A 25,419-nucleotide genomic window follows, 5' to 3' on the forward strand; every position below is an offset into this window, starting at 1 on the left:
TATAGCACATTTTATTATGTGTATCCTCACCCATCCTCTTTCTCTTCCTCATCATAATCACTTTACAGTCCCTGGTTCCCTCTGGATTGACCCTAACTACTGTGGATGTGTATCTGATTAGTGTAATGTATCTGCATAGCTGTGTTGATGGCTGTCTGGCCTCTCCAGCATATGCTGCTTTTCATATCCACAGTTTCATTTACTGTGTAGAATGAAAGAAATAAAAGAATTCCAGGATTTGCACCCTTTCTTGTTCCTTCCTCGAAGACATTTTATATTTTATTGAATCATCATGTTTTGCAGTGCAGTTGTTGACATCTGTTGCATGCAGTATCCATAAATATAGAGGATTACACTGAACAAGAATAAAACCACTCACCTTGGGTTTCTCAGTGACCATTAGCACATATTTAAAGCTGGTGTAAGAACTAATAGTATGTCCACATATAACGCAGTATAAATCCTATCCAAGTCATCCAGAATCTCTCTTACATTGGATGGTTCTATATTTCAAATTTGAAAAGTGATTTTTGTGAATAGATAGATATGCCTGTGTTTCTTCACCTTAGGAAGCAGTGACAACCAGAGGGCTAAAAATAGTTGAAGTTGATACATCTTCTGTCTTCATTTTTCTGTGACAGTGTCTATCTCTCTAGCTCAGTTCACACACACACACACACACACACACACACACACAGATAAACATGCACATTAATATGAAGTCATAATTTTGAAAAATCTCCCCTTTTTCTTAAATCCCGAGACATAATTCCGAGAAACCTTAATTAAATAATGGTTTTATTTAGACCTCAGTTGATTACAACAGGCTTATGCTAATTTAATGCCTGTCCTTTGGTTTTATTCATTTGTGCATGCAATCACCATTCGTGAAGTGAATTTCAGGCTGTGCTAAATCACACTGTGGATGCTAAATTTTAATCTATTTGCATACACCACCGTGTATTATGCACGTTTCTGCATATTTATTAAGGTAAACATGCAAATCAACAAGATGTGCTAGTTTGCTCTTATGAATGTTGAACTTCTCCATATCAAATCGTCTTGCAGCTTTTTTGGCATGTGTTTTTACAGTCGGAATCCTCTATCATGGCCTTATATCAACGTTAAATAAGTCAAACAGTTTATGATTACAGCACAACAGCAAAGTTTCACCCAGTCATTGGGAGATTTCAAGTTTGAATCTCAACAATGCCATAGCCATCTATGTCCATGAGGCCAAAAGAGCATATTTGGTTGTGCTCTCTATGTGGGAATGATGGCCTTAGTCTCTCCCCTGTTGATCAGAGCAATGCTAACCGATTGTAGGTGTCTGTGAGCTTATGCATGTGGAAAGGGCAGTTCGTGCCTTGCTCTGAGTTCAGCTGTCCTTTGACATAGTGTAGCATGAGCAGCAGTTTAAAAAGATGCAATGTCTGGTTTCATATATCTTAGAATGTCTTTTGTTAGCCTCTATTCACCACCTCTGGTTGGTCATGTGGCAGGGGAGAACCAAATAATGGGTGTGAATTGGCAATGAAATATTATGTAGCAGTTAATTTAACACCATCAACATTGCAATTATTGCATAATTATTTCTTGACACACATCTGGATATAGAGAAAGTTTGAAGAATAGGCCCTACTCAGATTTATTTGAATACATTTTCATCACACAGTAGTAGCCAGTACAACTGAGTTGGACTAGCAGTGTGGTTAGTTATTCACCATTCATAATGTTGGCTTGGCGTAATGTTGACTCTTTATTCCAGTCGACTATGATGAAAATTACAGCAGGACAGGATGTGAAAGCAAATGCCCTGTTGGTATGAAGCAGAGCCTCCACTCATCACAGCAGAGGGGAAAGTTCCAGAGAGACTGAGGAAAAAAAAGAAGAGCAGGAGAGAGAGACAGAACAGGAGAGAAATAGGTAGAGATAGACAGCATTATCTTATATCATATTTAAATTTTTTGTCATGTCATAGCAGTGCATGGTTGTTTTGCTGTCTTTGGCAGTTTGTTCTTGAGTTAGCATGCCTAGAAGAGGATGCAATGCGTTGTGCCTTGTTTCACCTTTGACCAACTGTAGGTGCTTTTGCTTGTGATGTTTTATCTTATTTCACAACTACAACACAATAAAAATAACACATGGCACAGGCACTAATTCAGTGCTTTTCTGTGGTAAACTTATATCTGTTATTATAACACTAAATGCTGTTGCAGCACTGAGGTAAGTTTCAAGCAAAGTCACTATCAGCTCATGTCCTACCATATTAAACTTTTGTTTAATACAACATTTATTAGCAGGTTTGTAAATTAAGTCTTTTGCCAGGTATGAAAGGATGGAATAGGGAAACAAATAAAGCAAGTGTAAATAAAAGAAGAAAAGAAAACAAATCTTAGTTAGGCTACATGAAAACAGTCTGCTTTTGAACATAGAAGTAGATAAGAAGAGGAGAACTATTTTTGTCCATTTGTCTGCTCTACCAATTACGCAATGCAGTGCTAGTTTTGAAGTTTATCTGAACATCGCCTATAACAGTGAACTTTATCTGATAAGCAGCAACCTCCTTTTGAGTCATGTATACTATTTGCTGAGAGGCATCATTTAAAAATATCTTTAACTCAGACATTCTTTTTTTCCATTATGGAAATCAGTTGTTATTATAGCCTATGTTATGAATTTTCCACTCTGATCATCTCAATGTAGAATTTAGTACACTGTTTTAGGTCTGTGTGAGACATTTTGATTTTGCAAAGCCAAGACTTATTATATGAAGCTTTGTTGCTTTTTACTTCCTGCAGGTATAAAGTGTGTTAAATAACAAGTCACTGAATTGGTGCTGACGTGTTAATTTCAGGCCTTTATTAGTGATAGCCATTGGGGTGTCATCATTGTTTAGAATGGTTGAAAAGTAATCTGCTGATAATTATAATATTATGTTAAATATGACATTGAAAGACATCCAAAAAAAAACACCTCAATTGTGCTTTGGCACAGCATTTTTTTTATGCAAACATTATGTCCAGAGGGAAGAACTGGGCATTTATGGGTGTTGATTATGTATGTTGACGACCACTGCTCCCAGTATCCATATCAATAAGGGGTGGGGTTGACATTGTGAAGGGGTGCTAAGTTTCACAATGTTTGCAGAAGTGAACCGAAACTGTGACAACAGGTGGGTGCTATAATGGCAAATTCTGCTTGATATTGGTTAAAGAGACATTTTGTAAATCAGCAAATCAGCACTTTTATATGGAATTTGGTCACTGAAAATAATTTTCAACCATGTTTTTTGTATGTGTCCTAGCTGGCTGCCAGGGAGAGAACGAGCACATGGCCCATTGTCACTAATGAAGCTAACAGTGGCATGTTGGTGTCTTTTAACAGTCGACATAATGCAAACTGGAGAAATTGAAAACAAAATACTGAAAATATGAATTCTGAATGTTTAGATAGGTGGGTTGATTTGATCACTTCTGTGTCACAAAGAGTAACAAAATCAGCCAGTCTATAAAGTAACATTTTCTGAAAAATACAACACATTGACAGTTGTAGTGCTATTTCTACTTACAATGACTTACATATCTCTGGACTAGCAGGGAAATGTTATGTTATGTGTACTTTATCTGAATAATTTTTGCTAATATAGCAATAAATGATGCACACATTATATGAATATGAAAACACAACCAATTAATTTGCTGTCTGTAAATAGAAATCAATAAATGAACTCTGGACATTAAGGTTTCAGGATGTCATTCAGGTTTTATCTCACATCACACACATGAACTCTTTTTTTTTTTATTTCTCATGGAAACAAATGCATGGCAACACAGATAAATGTATGCACTCAAAATAGTGAGGCTGTGGTGAGAAATGTGGCAAACTGAGTAGGAGAGTAGGGCAATGAGGCATGAGCTGTGATGTTTGGGCTGATTTTCAATGGTCACACTGGCCCTATTAGACAGACACACTGATGTTGCACTGTCGATGGAGTGGGGGGTGGAAACAAGCGAGAGTGCATGAGCGGGAGAGAGAGAGAGAGAGAGAGGGAGAGAGCAAGAGCGAGAGAGGGAGAGCAGTCGTCTCTGTGTAAACAAGCTGTCAGAAAAGAAAGTGCAGAGACATTTCTGCACACTGCAGCTGACAGGAGCGCATTGCATAGAAACAGCAGACGGATAATCACGAGAGGAGAGATGTTTAATTAATTCATGCTGGAAGGGGGAGATGTTGCCACTGAGTAAAAAGGCTGGAGTGCTGTGTGTACACTGCTGCCTGTAGCTTTGTGCTCGTGCCTGTGTGCCACTAAGAGGGTCTGTGCTCTGACCATTTGAAACGCTCACGATATCATCACCTGGATTACCAGAGGTAGGATGTGATGTCCTTATTTTTTTGCTGTCTTCTCTTTTTTGTTCTCTGTGAGCCACTTTTGTTTCTCATTGATTTCTGTCTGTATATATGATACATAGAACGTAGGTGCCTGACAACTGACATCCTTGTGACCATTTACAGTGGCTCTCATGATTACACTTGTACTCTCTATACTGTAATGCTTATAACATGCAGACGACAGGTATTTAGGAACTGATTGTTGTGTTTAATTTTGGGTCTCATTAGGCTGATTGCATGTTTCGGGTTTCTAAAAGTGTATACAAATGCCATGTATCTCATGCACACATTATGCAGATTCATAGGGTATGATTTAAGCATTATTTACCAACATAATTATACACATATTTACTGTATGTAGCCTGGCTGAATATCGTGTATTACATGACATTCTTTGTGAGTATAACTGTGTGTGTGTGTGTGTGTGTATATATATATATATATATATATATATATATATATATATATATATATATATATATATATCACACACACACACACACACACACACACACATACACACAGAGAAACATGCAATATATATATAATGTATAGTAGATTGTCAGGTTAGGGACATGATTACTACCTCATTATGTTCCTATGGTTTATGTAGTCTTCTGTGTGGGGAAAATATCAGACCTCTGTGTCTACATTTTACATGCTGCACAACCGCTTACCAAAAAGATCAATACCATAATGTAAAAAATACCAGCAAAGTGTTGTGTCTATGGGAATGGAATATCGGTTATATTGTGATGAATACACCACTCAACCATTTTGCTTTGGTTTTGCACTTCGTGCACTGCAACACTGACTACCAGTCTGTCTTGTTTCTAAACAAATACAACTATAGAACTAATACAATATACACAGTACATATAAGCTTGCTTGCTTAGATATGGTCTCAGAGAAAGCTCAATGACCATGCTTCATTACAGCTTATTGTGCAAACATATGCGGTTCTGGTTCTTCGGTTCTTGTAAAGACACGGACAATAATCGCTCTCTTCATGTGTGTGTACAAATAATGTCAAATAATAAAGTCTTATGGGAAAAATAGAACATCCCAAGAAACTATACACTATACACAACTATAAACTATATCACATACATTAAGCATATATTAAGTAGTCAGTGTCAGATGACTTTTTCAGTATGTCCTGAGTTTCTCATGATCCTGACCAAATAGATGTTGCCATAATGTTAGAAGATTGTTTATTTGAACTGAACTCCATATTGCAAGAAACACATGCATATTAGGAGAATCTGAATTGAATCTCACTAAAGATGATAACTAAAATAATAACTATTTATATATTAATATATAAATAATATAAATAATAACAGCAATGCACTTACCAGTCAGTAATTGTGTGTGTGTGTGTGTGTGTGTGTGTGTGTGTGTGTGTACAGCTGCAATCAAAAACATTCAACCCCCATTGCAAATCCTGTTTATTGTCAAAATGTACAGACTTTCAGATGTTTGCAATGAACAAATCAAACAAAAGCAACTGAAATAGTCCAACACAACGAATGCTTCAATTGGTTTCCCCAAATTCAACTGAAAATGCAACTTATTACTTCTCCAGTCTCAAAATTATTCAACCCCCTGAATAAAATCCCTCACAACAGCACAAATATGCAAAACTGGTGTTGTCTCAAGCACACCTGATGCAACCAATCAAGGGCTTCATTAGTTGCACCAGGTGTGCTTGCTCTGGAACACATGAAATACCTGAACTGGCTAGGGGTAGAAATGCATGAAATACCTGGACGGGGCAGAATAAGGAAGCTATTAATGGCTGCAATCAGATTTCTGAGAAGGCAGGTTGTAAAAAAAAACAAAAAATGCTCGAGTTACTGCAAAAGACATGCAGCAAGACTTGGTGGCAACAGGCACTGAGGTTTCAGTGAGCACTGTAAGGCGTATACTAAACGCAGAAAGTTTCCCTGCCAGAACTCCACAACGTACACCTCCCAAAAGCACAAGAAAAGTCGGCTCAAAATCATATAAATAAGCCACATAAGTTTTGGGATTCTGTTCTGTGGAGCGATGAAACAAAACTTTTTGGCAGAATGGATCAGCTGTATGTCTGGAGGAAGAAGAATGAAGAAAGAACACTCTGTCCACAGTCAAGCATGGTGGTGGCTCGTGATGCTCTGGGGCCGCTTTGCATCCTCTGGCACTGGAAAACTGCAGCATGTGGAAAGCAAGATGGATTCATTGAAGTATCAAGAAATCCTAGTAGAAAACATCATGCTGTCTGTGAGGAAGCTGAAGCTTGGGTGTCATTGGACCTTCCAACAAGCATACCTCAAATTCCGCCAAGGCTTGGTTGCAGAAGAACTCCCGGAAGATTCTACATCACACGTCACTTGAGTTGAACCCCACAGAAAATTTCTGATGGGATTTGAAGAAGGCGGTTGCAGCATGCAAACCCAAGAATATTACTGAATTGGAGGCCATTCCAGCCTTTAGATTGCTGAGATTGCTGAGGATGGTGCCACTTGAAGTACCATGGAAATGGTTTTCGACATCAATTACCACATTACCACATACAATTTTGCACTCATGTCTCCTTTAGTGAACAGTGGATCGGTTCAACAAAACAGACTTCATATTAAGACTATAATGAACTTTCATTTACTTTCACACTATCCGTTGTTACCCAGATGAGAATGGGTTCCCTTCTGAGTCTGGTTCCTTGCAAGGTTTCTTCCTCATATCATCTTAGGGAGTTTTTCCTCGCCACCATCGCCAACGGCTTGTTCATTAGGGATAAATTAACACATTTAAAATCTGTATCCTGTGTTTATATTTTTCTGTAAAGCTGCTTTGAGACAATGTCCATTGTAAAAAGCGCTATACAAATAAAACTGAATTGAATTAAATTGCTCATGAGGAATGGGCTAAGATTCCTCATGAATGCTGCCAGAAGCTGGTGTCTGTGCAAAAGTTTTAGGCACATGCAAAGAAATGCTGTAGAACAAAGATGCCTTTAATGTTTAAAGCTGCCTTTAATGACAACTGTATTAACAACTGTAAAGAGCAGTACACAGTAGTAAATGAAATAAAGTCAATATTTGGTGTTACAAAAAAATTAAAAATAGTAGTCTCAGATACAATTTGTGCAGTTTTATTAGAAATTAGCAGAACCAGCCATGGTTCTTCTGGAGATTGTCACACTTGCTTCTTATATTTGCAGCAAACCCCAAAAGCCTTCATTGTGTTTTTTTGTCTGAAAAGTCGTCTCTTATGTAATATGCTGCTTTCTTTACTGACCTACAAATGTGCTAGAAAGCTAATGTTTGGGAATCTAAAATGTTTTTGTACTGAAATCTACTGAAAAAAATAGGGTGCCTAAAACTTTTGCACAATACTGAATTTATACTCAGCAAAAAAAGACACATTCAAATGCTTTTATTTCCAGCAAATTTCTTAACAAGTGTAAATATTTGTTAACATGTGTAATAGTTATTATTAACATAAAAACAGTCAACAACTGAGACATAAACTGAACAAGTTTCACAGACATTTGAGGAACAGAAATGGAATAATGAGTCCATGAACAAAGGGGGGGTCAATATTAAAAGTAACAGTCAGTAACAATCGTAACAATCTGGTGTGACCTCCAGCTGCTTTAAGTACTACAGTGCATCTCATCCTCATGGACTGCACCAGATTTGTCAGTTCTTGCTGTGAGATGTTACTCCACTCTTCCACCAAGGCATTTGTAAGTTCTTGATCATGTCTGGGGGACACAAGGTTACATGTAATTTTGCACTTCAAGGACGATCAGCTGTCCTTCCTGTCTCCCTGTGCAGTGTCTTATGGCTTCTACACTCTACACGACTTTCAAAGATGTTGGTATGTGGTACCGTTCATACTACACAACTGTCTGTCTTGTCATGGAAGTCGTAATGTTTTCAAATTACACGAGCAATCGGCGACAGGGTTGAACACATTACAGAACATTTCACTATTGACAAATCCCCGACAACTCTGCCTGGGCTCCAAATTACATTTCACAACAGAGTACATGCGAGAAGTGATACGAGAGTTACACAAGATCACACATGAGTAGGCGTTCTCATGCTTCTCTGGGCAGGGTTTTGAAAATGGCAGACCACAAGAAGCTTGTTTGTGCATTGATTTGCAGCGAAAAGACAAAAAAGAAGAAGAAAAGGCTATGTAGGAGGGAATAGTTGGGGAGACGCAGGCAGCAAGGATTGTCTGTTCTGGAGAGAGACTTGGAGGTACAACAGGACTCCTCCCACTGAAACTTCTTGGGCCATTCCCCATTTCTTGCTCTCTCATTGGCTGTAGGTCAACGCTGCAGTTATATTCAGTCAAAACACATTTCACATTATGCGATTTGGAATCACAGACATTTAGATATTTACGTCCAGATATTTAACATGCCACATATCTTGCTGACATCGGCGACGCGTCGGTGCATCTCTCAGATTGTGTCTTTGATAATTCATACATTGTGTTCATGGCTCACGGGAGTGAGCTCTGAATTGCATATAATTTCAGGCTTTTGACGGTGACCACCACAAAACTGTCGGTGAGTGAAAATCTAAAATCATGAAATGTAAACTCGGTATTAGGCGTCTTACATTACAGACATAACAGTTTATTGCTCTGGCCACATCTGCAGTCCTCATGCCTCCCTGCAGCAGGTCTATGGCATGTTCACGCAGGTGAGCAGGAACCCTAGACATCTTTCTTCTGGTGTTTTTCAGAGTCAGTAGAAAGGTCTCTTTAGTGTCCTAACTTATTGTAACTGTGACCTTAATTGCCTAGCGCCTGTAAGCTGTTCGTGTCTTAAGGACTGTTCCACAGGTGCATGTGCAATAATTGTTTGTGGTTCATTGAACAAGCATGAAAAACATTGTTTAAACCATTTCTCTTTTTTTGCTGAGTATATATTATGTTTTGCGATTGTTTTCAGTTTTAAAATTGAGAAACCATGTTGGTATGTACTTATTCTGATATGTATGTATGTATGTATGTATGTATGTAGTATTTGTTTATTTATTTATATTTATATGCAATGAGTATCAGAGAGTACATCAGGTTCTATATTGAGATTAACCATCTCATTTTATAGCTCCTTAATGACTTTCATTTCCATTAAGCGACACTGAGATCAGACTCTACTTAGGGCAGCAAGTTTAAGAGAAATAGAGCATGTCCTGTTTAGATTGTGGCTTATTTTTTTTTGTCATTGCATTGCAATTTCAAACCAACACCTTCTGTTGCCATGACATCCATCCAAGCTTTCTCTAAATAGTTGCAGTATTTTTGAGCTCACAAACACCAGAAGATGGTAAAAGACAGTATTGTAATTTTTATTATGAATTCTTATAAGCGTAAATGATTTTAATCTTAAGACAAATGTTCATTTAACTCATGAAATATTAATTAAACCTTCTTTTCTAATATTTACCAAGTGTGGCAATATTAATGGAGGGCACTGTACATGTAAATTAATTTAAGTGTTTTGTGAAAGGCAGGATTTCAAGGTTAAGGGTTTCTATAAGTGGATAATCCATTTTTTGGTGCTGGTCTGATATCAGGACGTGAATGATTCATGATTTTGAATTTAAAAGACAAGACAGGAAATAATAAAAAACAACAAAATGCTATCATATGAATAAAAAACTATGATAATAAAACTGTGGTTGTTTTGGATAAATATGACTCACAGATGCTTCAAATCGTGTGAAAATGGGTAAAGATGCAAAATGAGTGATATTAGCTGAATGGAGTGATGGCATAGCTCTGCATTATTGTATTTTGCCTATCCAAAGCTGCCAACTCAAGCACACAAATTAGCCAAGAGGCCTAGCAAGTGGTGGTGAATTCTCTCTCTTCAAACAGTGCCTTAATGTTGCTTAACACTACCGTATTAATGTTCCTGTTTTCATAAATGCTTATGAACATCGTAAAGAAAATCAGCATTTGAATCTTTTTCCATCAATCAGAATGCCAGTTATGTGATGAAGATGTAAACAAATTGAATAGGTTGCTAATGTTGCTAATGCATCATTCTTTGTGCTGGAATATTTAAGCTGATTTGGTCTGCAAAATTCTCTGCTTTCTATTCCTATTTCTCATCCAGATTGCTGTAGCATGTTAATTTAATATTTATGCAGTCCTTCAGAAAATTCATTCATGGACACTCATGGATTTTTTCCTCTTATTTTTTTGAATGAGAGATTTGACTGCTTTCCATTGGTGTGTTTGGTTTAAAAAACAACAATTTATCTTATTTATTAAGCTTTCAGTCTATAATATTAGTAAGGCCTTAGTTTATATATATAAATCATCTAAATTATCATTAGGAATAAAGCCTAATTGTGCATTTTTTTTTTATTAGAAAATAATCAACAATAAGGTGGTGTGTTGTAGTCCTACGCGATGCAGAGTTTTCATCCCAAAGTTGATTCTTTTAATAAAATGCTATGCCCAGAAGTGTTTTATTCATCCTATAACACAGTAATGTTTAATGTTGTGGAACATCCAGGAAACAAATTAGTTTCTGTTATCTCTTACATTATAGTAACTATATATAGTCGTTCCCTCGCCAGCCTCTCTTTTCTCTCTCTAAAAAAAATGCAGCTTGTCATGTTACTGAGAAACCACAAAGTCCTCTGTCCTGAAGACTTTCCTGTGTGTGCAAGCTTAAAGGAAGAGCTTTGTCTCTAACATTTACATGTTTGTTTGTTTTTCATTCATTTATAACAGTACCAAAATAGTTTGAGTGAATTAATATAATCATGTGGTGTCTTACAGCCAAATTAATGGTATAGAACATTAATCAACACTTTATGATAAAAGATTTGAGAATTCAACAGCGCTGTGGTGTAAAATACATTCATTGTGGCAGTATTTTTTGAGCTAGGAATCTTATCAGTTATGTTCACTTATTCTGGCCCTTCTACTTTAATTTTCCTTTCAGTAAACTAGTAGACTTGAATACAATATGCCTGCTATCTTTCATACTATAACCCCCATCATGTTGTACACTATTTCATGCGGAACACTTGTAACTAATGTTTTCTACTGTAAAATGTGGCTTTATCACTTCTTACCCAGCAACTTCTGTACAGTGTGATAATGACACATACAGTATTTAGCCATGCTAACATTACACTACAGTCCAGTGCACTACTACTACAGTTAGAAATCATCATGACAAGTTAAGCCAAAGTCTAATAAGACTTGAGTGATACTGGAGGACCTGGAGAATGGTACCTTGTGTGCTTGTTTGTGTGACTACAGCCTCTGCAGCTTCACCATGCCCGAGGGCGTTTATTACAGTAGCATTGTGTGTGTGTTTATGAGTGCTGTTATTTGCAAGTGCCAAATTTCCAACCTCTTAGCCAATTTATCTTGTTAAATACCTCTGTGAGTATCTTATGATCTGTTACTTTTTTCAGGTTTCTATGTAATGTCTGTGTTTGTCCCTGTTGTACAGTGAGGATGATGTCAATGTAGTGGACAGTGCTATACCTCTGAAGCTTTTTTTATCCCATGTGTGTTCAGTGTCCTAATTTGGCAATACAGCTTCTTCAGCAAAGTGGGTAGAAGTGGTAAGAGATTCAGGGATATAGTTCAAAATGCTTTCTCAAAGAAACAAATTCCATTAGGTTAGCAGAACTTGTAGTATGACATCAAAATTGACATAATTTAGTTTGAGACAGGTCATTTGCCATGAAAAATGTATGTATGTATGTGTGTGTGTATATATATATATATATATATATATATATATATATATATATATATATATATATATATATGAAAGGTAAATTGAATGCATTTTAGAGAGAGCTGCATGGGAAAAGTGGTGTAATTAATGTGTCAAGCAAGAATTGAGATCAAATGGTGGCTCTGGATTATGTCAAACAGCACTACAGCATAATATTGCAATTCTAACTGCATTTAGAAACTGTGTACGTACAATATTTAACTGTGGACTTTTATGTTGTTTTGAAATTACATGACCTCGCTGGTCTTTAATCTGTTCTAGTTATGAATGTGTTGAGCTAAATAGAATATTGGACTAATTTGAAACTGTTCTTTGAATTACAATAGAAAACTCCTGATACTGGAGACTGATTGGAGGGAAAATGTTTAGAAGTTTTGTGTTGTTTTGCTTTAGGACTAAATAATCTTGAGACTGGGATAGCAAAGCAGTGCTTTATTCGCTAAACAGAAAGACAACTGTGTTTTAGGTACTGTGTGTGGGGTAATATAACTGTCATCATTAAGATTTTAATGGGTACATTTCTATTGTGTTCCATAAACTGTCTAATATAATCAGTGGATGAGAGAAAAGGTTTTATTAGTCGTTTTGTGTAGACAGACATTGGGTGTGGCTGTTGTAAAGAGGTGAGCAAGCGGCACAGTCACATCAATTCTACTCCAACAGAAGTGTAATTAAAATCCAGTCTGCTTGTTCAAGGGGGAAAATGAGATACAGAGGGAGGCAGATAGACTGAGTGTGAGAGGAAGAAGAAGAGAGGGGATGAGAGTGAGAGAGAGAGAGAGAGAGAGAGAGAGAGAGAGAGAGAGAGAGTATGATGTAAAATAGATGTGAGGGAGAGATTTAAACAGGCTGCTATATTGGGGATAATATAATGGAATGTCAGTGGAATAGCAAATCTGGGAAAGTACATCAAGTTTCTGCTGTGAGACAAAGAAAGTACAAAGAGACCTTTATTATAGGACACCTACTGTTTAATTAAGCAAAAGAAGATATAACCCTGAACTTGACTGTCATTGAAAAGTCTTCTTCTTTGACCACACGAAAGGAGAAAAAGAAAACTCTGGCTGTTATTGTTCCTTAAGTGGCCTTTTAGAAGCAAGGCCAAATTCAGAGAAAGGTAGTCAGTTCTAGGATAGATGACAGATGAAATGTGAAAGCGAGACTGTCCAACAGAGAAATGTTCATTCCTCTTTTACTTTTTGTGTAGCCTGAATACTTGAAAGACTCAGGCTCATTATCTCTTGAATAGAGGTAAGCTATGGAGGACGACAGCGCAGTTGACGCTGATTCTGTCTAAGAGCCTTTTTTAAAGTCTCCCTTCTTATGTTTTAAACATGGTCATGCTCCAATTTGTCTCTCAGTGTGTATAGCCAGTGTTATAGCCAGTGTTGGGTAAGTTACTCAAAAAAAGTACTCCACCACAGATTACTAATGACTACTTTAAAATTCTAATCTGATTACATTACTGATTACTGCATGTAAAAAGTAATCAGATTATTAATTACTTTACTTTCACGTTACTTTCAAACCTACAAAAATACACTTTAAAGTGAAACTCATAGTTCTTTCAGTATTTTTAGATAATTGGCATTATCATAAAACCTCGGGTGTTGTCACTGTTTGTAGGACTACCAGACCAATAAAATATAAAACTTTTCTAACTAGGCTAGTTTACTGAGGTTAAGCCAGCCGCTCATCTTGAAAACACCATTAATCTAGCCGCACATAAATTTTAGGGGCGCTTTTACAAAGCAAAAAACAAGCGTCCGCGAGCTCCTATACAACAAAAGAATATTAACTTTTATATAAAACGATCATTTTAAATAAATAACAAAACAAACACAATAATTTGGTGTCGCTAGCCAAGGGGAGGCACAACTAAGCTATCATTGTATGGGTTTAGCTGCTACAGTGCCATGCAAAGTACATTATCTTTCCTCATGCTCTGCTCATGTCATGTTCATGTAAACTGGACCTCATATAGACATTTACACACCTTGTTTTCCTGCTCAGCATCAGAGGATGTTACTGTTTCAGTTTCAACCCCTTTACTGGTTTAAAAAAAATAAATCGGCATCTATCCATTTTTCCCCACACTGACAGTGAGCTAGCGTTTGGCAGAATTGAGATCTGTCAGTGGATAAGACACGAGTGTTTCCACGTATTTTCCTGTAAACCCTGTCTGATTTCTCTCACCTCCGTTTACTGAAGATATAAAATTACAACACCACCGTCTTCTTTTACTGACGTTCAGTTACGTAGTGACGAACCGCTCCAAGTGGAGAATTATTCGGGGCTAAAGAAAAGATCTTCAGGGCAAAACGAGATTTATTTTAAAAATGCATTTTACTTAATACTGTTTTCTTAACAATAATTTTGTAATGCAAATAACGTAATTTTATTGACATCAATAACTGTAATCAAATTACATAAATTTAAAATGTAATGCGTTACATTACTGCGTTATCTGAAAAAGTAATTAGATTACAGTAATGCGTTATACCCAGCTCTGAATATAGCACATAATATTAATAAACCAGCTAAAATCTTACCTTATCTAAACTGTTCCAACAAACTCTGGCTTTATAATACAAAATACAGCTTCCTAAATCTGTACATACACTGTCTGTTATAAGTTCAGAACTGAAAAGTTGGCACTTGCTTTTTTTATTTTTAGTTGTTAAGCAATGTTTGCTTTTGAACAACCCCCCCCCAAAAAACTTAAGACAGAGATGTAGCCTTTATTATCACACATACATATGCATACTCATAAATAAAGATACAGTTTAAATAATTTTCTTTGCATCAGCATGCTGGGGTCAGAGGGCAGGGTCAGCTGGAATGCGGTGTCTCTGAAGAACAGATGGTTGCTCAAGGGCCCAACAGTGGCAGCTTGGCAGTGCTGGGATTTAAGGAGATATCTAGCGATGAAGGAGACGGTGCTATCCTTGACCTGGTTGTTCTCAGAGAAACATCAGGCGAAAAGTCTAAAATAGGCCGTCACTGATACTTTCTGGAAATATGAAAAAATACAGCTTTAATTGACAATCAAAGTGGTATAAATAATATATTTTATTTAATGTGCATTGCATTTTCTGATTGCTTTTGTTCTTAGATTGTTATGCTGCTAGGCTACAGACAGGTACTCTAATAGTCACACAGAGACACACACACACACACACACACACACAACCTTCTTGTTTCACTTTATCTCCTCCTTGCAAATGTATGACGTCAGGTTGCTAGGCAACTGGATGAGCAAACAGAATCCCTCTCTGCATGGAGGGGTCGCCCCATCTCTCAGATCAGCACGTGCCTCTAGCAACCCATTAACTATGTACACGTATACACACGCACACACACACACACACACACACACACACACACACACACCTATTAACCTTGTCTCTTCATTTTTCATCGCTTTATGTGTTTACTGGCTTTACTGGTCTTACTGCATCCTAGTCTTTTAATGTTGTGTGAGAAAACAACTGAATGAATGAAAGTGATGGAGCATGTGCTATTGAAAAAAAAACAGTCTCAGATGTTTCTACTCAAGAAAATTAATTAATTAGTGCAAATGGAAAAAAGATAAGCCACAGATATCTTATGAAATTCTTAGGGAGTGTCTTCGGCAGTATCAGAGCTGTGTTAAAGAAGCACAGTTCAAATATATCTCAGATTTAATTGCACAAAATGCACAAAGGCCAAAGGTACAATTAATGCCTTTTTAAATCCTACTTCGAGTGGCCGTTTAGAGACTTCTACTGTCCTGTGTGACCAATTTGCAAATCATTTTATTCATAAAGTTGAGGACATGAGGTCTAACATACCACCCTGTAGCTCTGTTCTCTTAGAAACACTGTCATATCAGAGCTCTCTACATCACTTTCAACTTGTGTCAACTCCCCAACTCTCTGATATTGTTTCTAATATGAAGTCCACAAACTGTCGTTTAGATGTTTTGCCTTCACACATTTTTAAAGAGGTGTTTTCCAGTGTCAAGTCAGGTTGTTACTGCTATTATTAATAGCGCCGTAGAAAATTGAGTTGTGCCAGTTGTGTTTAAACATGCTGTAGTCCAGCCATTGTTAAAAAGGCATCATCTTGACCAACATGATCTGAATAATTACAGACCCAGCTCCAAACTGTCTTTTATCTCAAAAGTCTTGGAAAAAGTTGTTTATTTTCAGATCTCTTCTTACATGAGTACTTTTAACATTTTTGATGCATTTCAGTCTGGTTTTAGGGAACAACATAGTTTGTTACCAATGACATTTTACTCTCTCTTGACTCTGGTTCCTGCTGTATTTTAATCCTGCTGGATTTAAGTGCAGCATTTGATACAGTAGATCATGACATACTGTTAAAGAGACTTAATCATGTGGCTGGGTTTCAAGGACCTGTGTTGATGTGGTTTGCTTCTTACCTTAAGGGGAGAACATTTTCTGTTAATGTAGGAAATTGTTTCTCATCTCATGCACAGATCTCTTATGGTGTTCCTCAGGGTTCCATTTTGGGACCTCTTTTGTTTGTTATACAGTATCTCACAAAAGCGAGTACACCCCTCACATTTTTGTAAATATTTGATTATATCTTTTCATGTGACAACACTGAAGAAATGACACTTTGCTACAATGTAAAGTAGTGAGTGTACAGCTTGTGTAACAGTGTAAATTTGCTGTCCCCTCAAAATAACTCAACACACAGCTATTAATGTGTAAACCGCTGGCAAAAAAAGTGAGTACACCCCTAAGTGAAAATGTCCAAATTGGGCCCAATTAGCCATTTTCCCTCCCCGGTGTCATGTGACTTGTTAGTGTTACAAGGTCTCAGGTGTGAATGGGGAGCAGGTATGTTAAATTTGGTGTCATCGCTCTCACACTCCCTCATACTGGTCACTGGAAGTTCAACATGGCACCTCATGGCAAAGAACTCTCTGAGGATCTGAAAAAAAGAATTGTTGCTCTACATAAAGATGGCCTAGGCTATAAGAAGATTGCCAAGACCCTGACACTGAGCTGCAGCACAGTGGCCAAGACCATACAGCGGTTTAACAGGACAGGTTCCACTCAGAACAGGCCTCGCCATGGTTGACCAAAGAAGTTGAGTGCATGTGCTCAGCGTCATATCCAGAGGTTGTCTTTGGGAAATAGACATATGAAAGCTGCCAGCATTGCTGCAGAGGTTGAAGGGGTGGGGGGGTCAGCCTGTCAGTGCTCAGACTATACGCCGCACACTGCATCAAATTGGTCTGAAGCTATCATCCCAGAAGGAAGCCTCTTCTAAAGAGGATGCACAAGAAAGCCTGCAAACAGTTTGTTGAAGACAAGCAGACTAAGGATATGGATTACTGGAACCATGTCCTGTGGTCTGATGAGACCAAGATAAACTTATTTGGTTCAGATGGTGTCAAGCATGTGTGGCGGCAACCAGGTGAGGAGTACAAAGACAAGTGTGTCTTGCCTACAGTCAAGCATGGTGGTGGGAGTGTCATGGTCTGGGGCTGCATGAGTGCTGCCGGCACTGGGGAGCTACAGTTCATTGAGGGAACCATGAATGCCAACATGTACTGTGACATACTGACGCAGAGCATGATCACCTCCCTTCGGAGACTGGGCTGCAGGGCAGTATTCCAGCATGATAACGACCCCAAACACACCTCCAAGATGACCACTGCCTTGCTAAAGAAGCTGAGGGTAAAGGTGATGGACTAAACCCTATTGAGCATCTGTGGGGCATCCTCAAACGGAAGGTGGAGGAGCACAAGGTCTCTAACATTCACTAGCTCCGTGATGTCGTCATGGAGGAGTGGAAGAGGACTCCAGTGGCAACCTGTGAAGCTCTGGTGAACTCCATGCCCAAGAGTGTTAAGGCAGTGTTGGAAAATAATGGTGGCCACACAAAATATTGACACTTTGGGCCCAATTTGGACATTTTAACTTAGGGGTGTACTCACTTTTGTTGCCAGCAGTTTAGACATTAATGGCTGTGTGTTGAGTTATTTTGAGGGGACAGCAAATTTACACTGTTATACAAGCTGTACACTCACTACTTTACATTGTAGCAAAGTGTCATTTCTTCAGTGTTGTCACATGAAAAGATATAATCAAATATTTACAAAAATGTGAGGGGTGTACTCACTTTTGTGAGATACTGTATATGTTTCCCCTTGGTCACATCATTCAGAAACACAACTTGTCAAATCACTGTTACACTGACGACACACAGCTTTATTTTCCTGTAAATTCGAATAACAGCTGTTCTCTGTCAAATTTGTTTGAATGTCTTTATGACATTAAATACTGGATGGACATGAATTTTTATTCACAGCTAAATAGTGATAAAACTGAAATAATCATTTCAGCTATTGCTATTGTCAGTCAGTTAGGTCCTCTGTCTACCAGTGTGCATGATTATGTCAAAAACCTTGGTGTCATTCTCGTTATGTTTTGATAAGCAGATCAGTACTGTTGTCAAAAGCAGATTTTTTTCAGCTGAGATGTATTGCTAAATCAAGAAAATGCTCTCTAAGAAGGACCTGGAAAAGGATATTTATGCTTTTATAACATCAAGGTTAGACTACTGTAATTCCCTCTATTTTATATTGCCCAAAACTGCTCCAGATCGCTTGCAAATGCGGCAGCTAGATTATTAACTGGCACCAGAAAACATGAGCACATTACTCCTGTCCTCACCTCTTTACACTGGTTGCCAGTCAATTTCCGCATTGATTTAAAAATTCTGTTATTCGTTTTTAAAGCTTTGCATTTACTTGTTCCCCAGTACATATGTGATCTCCTTAGGCCGTATTTTGCCGCAAGATCTCTTCGATCATCCAGCCTTTCAGTCCCTTGTTCACGTTTTAAAACCAAAGGTGACCGGTCATTCTCAGTACAGTCATGGCCAAAAGTTTGCGATCACTATACTATATATTATATATGTAAAGTTATCGCAAACTTTTGGCCATGACTGTAGCTGCTCCCAGGCTCTGGAATAGTCTCCCTTTTCATATTAGAACTTCACCCACTATTGTCATGTTCAAATCTTCTCTGAAGACCCATTTTTATACATTATATTCAGTAATTCCATCTGAGGGTGTAGAATTTCCATTTGTCCAACGTTATTTGATACTATTAAATGTTTGTTTTAAATCTGTTTTATACTACTTGTACAGCAGTTTGGTTTCAACTTCTGTTGTTTTTAAATGTGCTTTATGAAAAAAAAATCTAAACTAAACTAAAAATCTTAGAGTCATAAACTACACAGGTAATATGCCATAATATGAATGGCTGACTTAAATAAAAAGCAACTTAAGCACTTCTGTAAACCAAATCTGTATACAGAGAACTTTGCCTGCATAAATATCTAACTTTTGAATTTACGTAACTGACTTTGAATATGGCTTTTATTCCTTATCCTATCCCTAATCCCTAATCTGTACTTAGAAATAGGAAAAAGATTTGGTGTCTTTCTACATAGATAACTGATTCATTGTGCCAGATACACCCATACAGTATATTATGCCTGCTATCAATCATATTATAATTCCCATTAGGGATGTCACGAGAACCGATACTTCGGTACCAAGTCGGTACCAACATTCTTAAAACATGACGGTACTTGTTTTTCTGCAGTAGCATTAGTACCATTTGTAATGTAAGTACCGAAAGTACCGAGGTTGTGATTCTGCTGGACCTGATGGGCGCAGCAAATACGTGCAAGTGTTTTAGTCGGTCCACAAGTGGTGAAGAAGAAGAGGAGCGCCTACAAGCACACAGGAAAAACTACAAAAGTTTAGCTCCGCCCCGACTCGTTGAGAGGAAAGCTAGAATTTGGCGAAGCACCTGAAAGACGGTCCTATATTATATTTGTTTGGGGCAGCCGGCATTGTTGCCGTGAAACCAGGTAACGTTATGCTCCATGTAATGTTTGCGATAGCCAGTTATTTGTTAACGACACTAACGCATTGCGATGTTATAAACTACCTCCGAATGGGCCACCATGCATCGCCATTCAGCCCATGTCCTGTCAGCTAAATGTAGCTACTGTCACTAATAATTATTCAAATGTTCATGCTTTTAATAAATCATTTTGGCCTGCCACCATATCAGTGAATTTAAACTAATGCTTGCATTCAGAGTATAAGGTAGGTGTGTGTGTGTGTGTGTGTGTGTGCTCACGTTTAGGAGTGCACCTCTGGAGACTCATTGTCAGACAGTGTTTGATAAATAAAATACCCTCCCCTCTATTCCTCTCCCCCCCTCTCTCTCTCCCTCTCTCTCCCACTCTCTCTCCGTCCCTCTCTCACTCTTTCTCTCCCTCTCTCTCCCCCTCTCGCTCTCTTTGCCAGTATCAGCCAGAGGAGGATGTCCTCCAGGAGAGTCTTTTTTATTTGATTTTTATTTTTATTTTATTTTTATACCACACTGTGGTATCGACTTTGGTATCGAGTATTGTGTACTTTTGGTGGCATCGGTACCGACTACTAGATTTTTGGTATCGTGACATCCCTAATTCTCATCATACTGTTCACATTCTTCATGTGTAACACTTGTGACTGACGTTTCCACAGTCAACCACTGTGAACTGTGACGTTATCAGTTCTTACCCAGACAGTTCTGTGCAGTGTGATAATGAAACATATTTAGCAGTGCTAATATTATATTACAGTCCATGCATTGACTAAATACAGTCAACTAAATATCACCATGACAAAGATGTCAAGCTAAAATTTTGTGTAACTTGTAACAGCAACTGAGTGATATTGAAGGACCTGAGCTTTGTGTGCATATATGTGGACTACAACCACTACACCATGCCTGAGGGCATTTATTACAGTAACACTGTGTGTGTCTGTGTTCATGGGTGCTCAGTTATTTGCTAGAGTGACAGTACCAACCTGCCTCTCAGCCTCTTCAACTGTCACAAACATTAGTATCTTCATTCATGCAATGTTGAATCACTGGGATAGAGTACATGAAACTGAGATAAGAACTTTTTCCTGAATTTGATATTTGCACAGCTATTGATTTATTTGTAATGGTCATAGCAGTAGATCAGTGTAGTTTCTATAGCCTAAGTCTACATTGACATATGGCTATAAAAATATTGAACAATTAAAATGAGCTCTTAAATCTGCAGCAGCCTGCAGAAGGAAATTATACTCATCTGTTTATGTTCCATATTATTTCTGGATCAGGATGATGGAAAAAACTATAAAACAGAGTGTTATTTTTGCATCATTTAAGAAATGAAATAGGTCGAAGTTACAGTAGAACTAAAATAGGTTCATGGATTTCTGATTAAAAATAACAATAACGTAGAATAAAAGAGAAATAAATAAATAAAAAGAGAAAAGGAAAGATATAGTAACATAATAAAAACTCATTAGAGTTTTGAGGAACAATGAAATCTATACATTCACAAAAAAATCTTTCCTTAGCAGCTGTAACTGTGACAAACACTTTCTACATAAATAATTGCTAAGCAATTTTTCCAGCCATTTTTCAGGGATACTTTTCTGGGTTTTTTCCCTTATAGATTTGTGGAGGTGGTTGGACATCGATCTTAAATCTTTTGGTGTAATTCCTCACAAATCACTGTGATTGGTTTAAGGTATGGTGGAGCAGGCCTGTGTCTGTTGTCTACAAATGTCTCTTGTACGGATTTCTGTCTCCAAAATTTTGATTGACAGTGATACATACAATAATAATGCTAATAATATTTTTTCAAAAAAACACGAGTCTCCAAAAAAATATAGATAAATAGCAAAAGCTTTAGGAGTGGCCAAATCAACAATTTGGTGCATTCTTAAAAATAAGGAATGCATTGGTGAACTCGGCAACACCAAAAGGCCTGGAAGACCATGGAAAACAACTAAAGTGAACGATTGCAGAATTCTTACCTTGTTAAAGAAAAACCCCTTCACAACATCTAGTCAAGAACACTCTAGAGGAGGTAGGTGTATCATTGTCAAAGTGTACAATCAAGAGACACCTTCATGAATGTAAATACAGATGGTTTACCTCAAGATGGAAACCACTCGTAACACTCAACAGCAGAAAGGCCAGATTAGACTTTGAAACAAAAGCCGGACCAGTTCTGATGCAAGATTAATTTATACCAGAATGATGGGAAGAGAAGAGTATGGAGAAGGAAAGGAAGGGCTCATGATCCAAAGCACACCACATCATCTGTTAAACATGTGGAGGAAGTGCTATCGCATGGGTAAGTATGGCTGTCAGTGGAACTGGGTCACTGGTGTTTATTGATGATGTGACTGAAACAATGGCGGTAATTCCTAAACACTTAATTCAATATTTTAGTTAAAACTCTTGAATTAAAGCTGAAAGTCTACACTTCAATCACATCAATCTTGGTGGTATGGACCCGACTGTATATAATGTGAATTTTACACATATACTCTATACATACATACAGTTGACATTCATTAGGAGTTATTGCTCGTATTTATATAGCTACTGTCATTTCCAGATAATTACATAGCCTTATTAGATTCCTTTAAATCAAATCATTTAATTAAACATGAATAAGCACCACTAATCAAACCCAATTTACAGTATATCAGTGTGTCAATCAGTGTTCATCTTTGAAAGCTTACATGCCCTATATTAAGTTCCTCTGATGGTTAGCTGCCTCGATGATGAGACAAGGATAAAACAAAGTGATGGGTTGCAATGAAAAACTATGGCTGGTTATGGATAGTCTCACAGCTAGACATCAACTAAGCAGAGCTTACAGAGCTTACATTAACCAGAATATCTGGCAACACCTCCAAGTTCTGGAACGATTTCCTGTTTAATGTGTTTAAAGTACACCAGCATCACTTATTGTGAATATATTCTCACAGCTTTCAATATATTGAAAACTGCAGCATAATATAAATCAGGATATGACCGTTTTTGTGAAAAGACTTTTGAATTTATTCATTTTGGTTAGGCATGTATTCCTAATTTTCACTATAATTGGCCAGCCTTTAATCATGGTTTATAAATTTATTATTAGGTTTTTTATGAGTAAATATACTAGGACTTTCCATGTCATCATATGTCTTTGCATTAGTTGTATCTACTGGATAACTCTCATATTTATATGAATCTATCATATAACTGATTATTTACACATCTGATTCATAATGCATACAGACAGGCCAACAGCAGGGAACCAGGCAATGATTTTAACCATAGAATAGAAATGGCATAAAAATCCTTTTGTTCTTTGTCAAGAAACATGTTACTCTCTGTTACATCTCAATAAAAATAAGTAATTTTCATGTTTTTGTCATTGTTTTTGAATGGCATTTTTACAGAGTTTGCGTGCTCTCAAACTGCTCTTAAAAATCTGTTGTTAGTAGCAGGGCTGAATGTGATACACAGCCAATACCTTTTCGGACTAGTTTAGTCTATGTTAAATGCCATGTTTTTAAAAGAGACTAAACAGGTATAACAGATGTCAATATTGTTCGTGCTAGGTTGACACATTACCATCAGCTGCACTAAGATTGTGTGACACTAATAGTTATTTTCTCAATGCATTCTTGTGCCAGAACTATAGTGGAACAAAAACACCACTGAGGCTATTTCGGATGCACGACTTTTCCATTTATACTGTGCTTAAAATAAACCCAGTGAGTTTACATTGATCAAGCTGATTTAAATGTCATAGCATGTGTGTGGGCCCTTGAATCTTTAGACCTGCCTGCACCATATACTGTATACACACTTGTTCACCCACACATATAGGTCCCAAACCTTTTGTCTTTAAAGACTGTAAAATATAATTATAGTGAAAATAGACCAAATCAGTTAATAGAGAGCAATTCCTAGGAGTTGAGTCGCTTAGAATAACTTGTAACATGTAATGTTAACTTAATCAAACAAAAAATATTGAAACCTTAAGATTCATGGGTTGATGATGCATCACATACATGTTCAGTACATACATAGGCATGTTAGAATGTTCTGAAAATGTCAAAAGTTAGAAAATGTATTAAAATATTCAAATAATTACATTTTAATAATGTTTATAAAACAATAGCATAAACTATGTGCTACTTCTTGATTATGGTCAAGTTTTTTTAAAAACTAGGTGTCAAATTGGTTTGTATGAATGGCAAGTGGAGCTGAACTTGACTTCAAAATTGCAAAAGTCAAAGACAACGGCTGCATATTTAAGTTTTATCAGAAACGTGTGTGTTCATTTTGATTAGTTTATTATGTATTTTTGACAAACCTGGCAAACAAAAATGCAAAACATTAAAGTCTGGGCACCTAATTGTAGTTAGGTAAATTAAACATTTAGGACATAAACAGATTGGTTGAAGAATTGTTTTAATCACATTTTCATGCAATGAATTTTGGCAACTCCAAACATCAACATATTAATGAAATGGTACTGTTCCTGGGCATGGTGGTTTAGTGGTTAGCATGTTTGCCTTGCACCTATGGGGTTGGGGGTTTGATTCCTATGGTACTGTTCACTCATTATTAGCACACCCCTAAATCCCAATTTAACCCCTGCTGTCCTTTTCCTCTTTGCCTCTTGATATTTGCTTGCAGCTAATGATTTTTATTCTAACAGCTGGAGGCAAAGATTTATCAAATCAACACTAACACTGTGTACTAAATATGTTAATTTCAATTAAATGAAAAAGGTATTTTGATTATATCACTGTGATGAATTGTTTTCTTAGAGATTGTAGGGTAGTACTGATACTGATACCAGATAATAAGTAGTCATGAGATAGTAAAGAGATGTATAATTAAGTAAGAAATTTTATATACACTTTGTGCTGTTAATCCCTGGAGACTGTTGGTTACTCATAAAATAAAACAGAAGGAATAATCATCTGTGGCATTCCTTAACTAATAGAACATTACCTATAGATTTGTCATTTCTTTTCTTTTTGCTTCTCCCCCTTCATCATTGCAGTTCCTCTTGATCAGTCTCCTAACAGATGTTTTATGGGCTTTGATCTCCTGTTCTTCCCATTCCCCATGGCAATGCTGGTAAACTGCTGTTGATTTTTCACTGCGCTAAACCTCACTCTGTTCTCAGAGAGAGAGATGCATTGATTGGTGTTGCACACTGAGCACAGAGGCAGGCCATGCACATGTGATCCAGCTACTGACTGGCCCTTTGAACATGAAATGTGTGGAAGACCAATGCTATGTTGTTTTCTAAGGATTAACTGGAACAAATAAAGTCCTGGATTTGGGATTAAT

At 37.2% G+C, this 25,419-nt stretch overlaps 1 protein-coding gene across 2 annotated transcripts in view; it reads left to right on the forward strand.

The window, feature by feature from the left end:
- Positions 1 to 949: 949 nt before the first annotated feature.
- LOC128608842 (diacylglycerol kinase beta) overlaps positions 950 to 25,419 on the forward strand; it is a 91,153-nt gene continuing 66,683 nt past the window's right edge. Inside the window, exons 1-2 of one of the 2 annotated variants that reach the window (XM_053626945.1) lie at positions 950 to 4,368; positions 25,127 to 25,203. The gene's annotated coding sequence lies outside the window, so the exon portion shown is untranslated. The remainder of the gene's footprint in view (positions 4,369 to 25,126; positions 25,204 to 25,419) is intronic. The other variant, XM_053626946.1, reaches the window with a different exon arrangement.

The sequence above is a fragment of the Ictalurus furcatus genome, chromosome 6, assembly GCF_023375685.1.
Source record: "Ictalurus furcatus strain D&B chromosome 6, Billie_1.0, whole genome shotgun sequence".
NCBI lineage: Eukaryota > Metazoa > Chordata > Actinopteri > Siluriformes > Ictaluridae > Ictalurus > Ictalurus furcatus.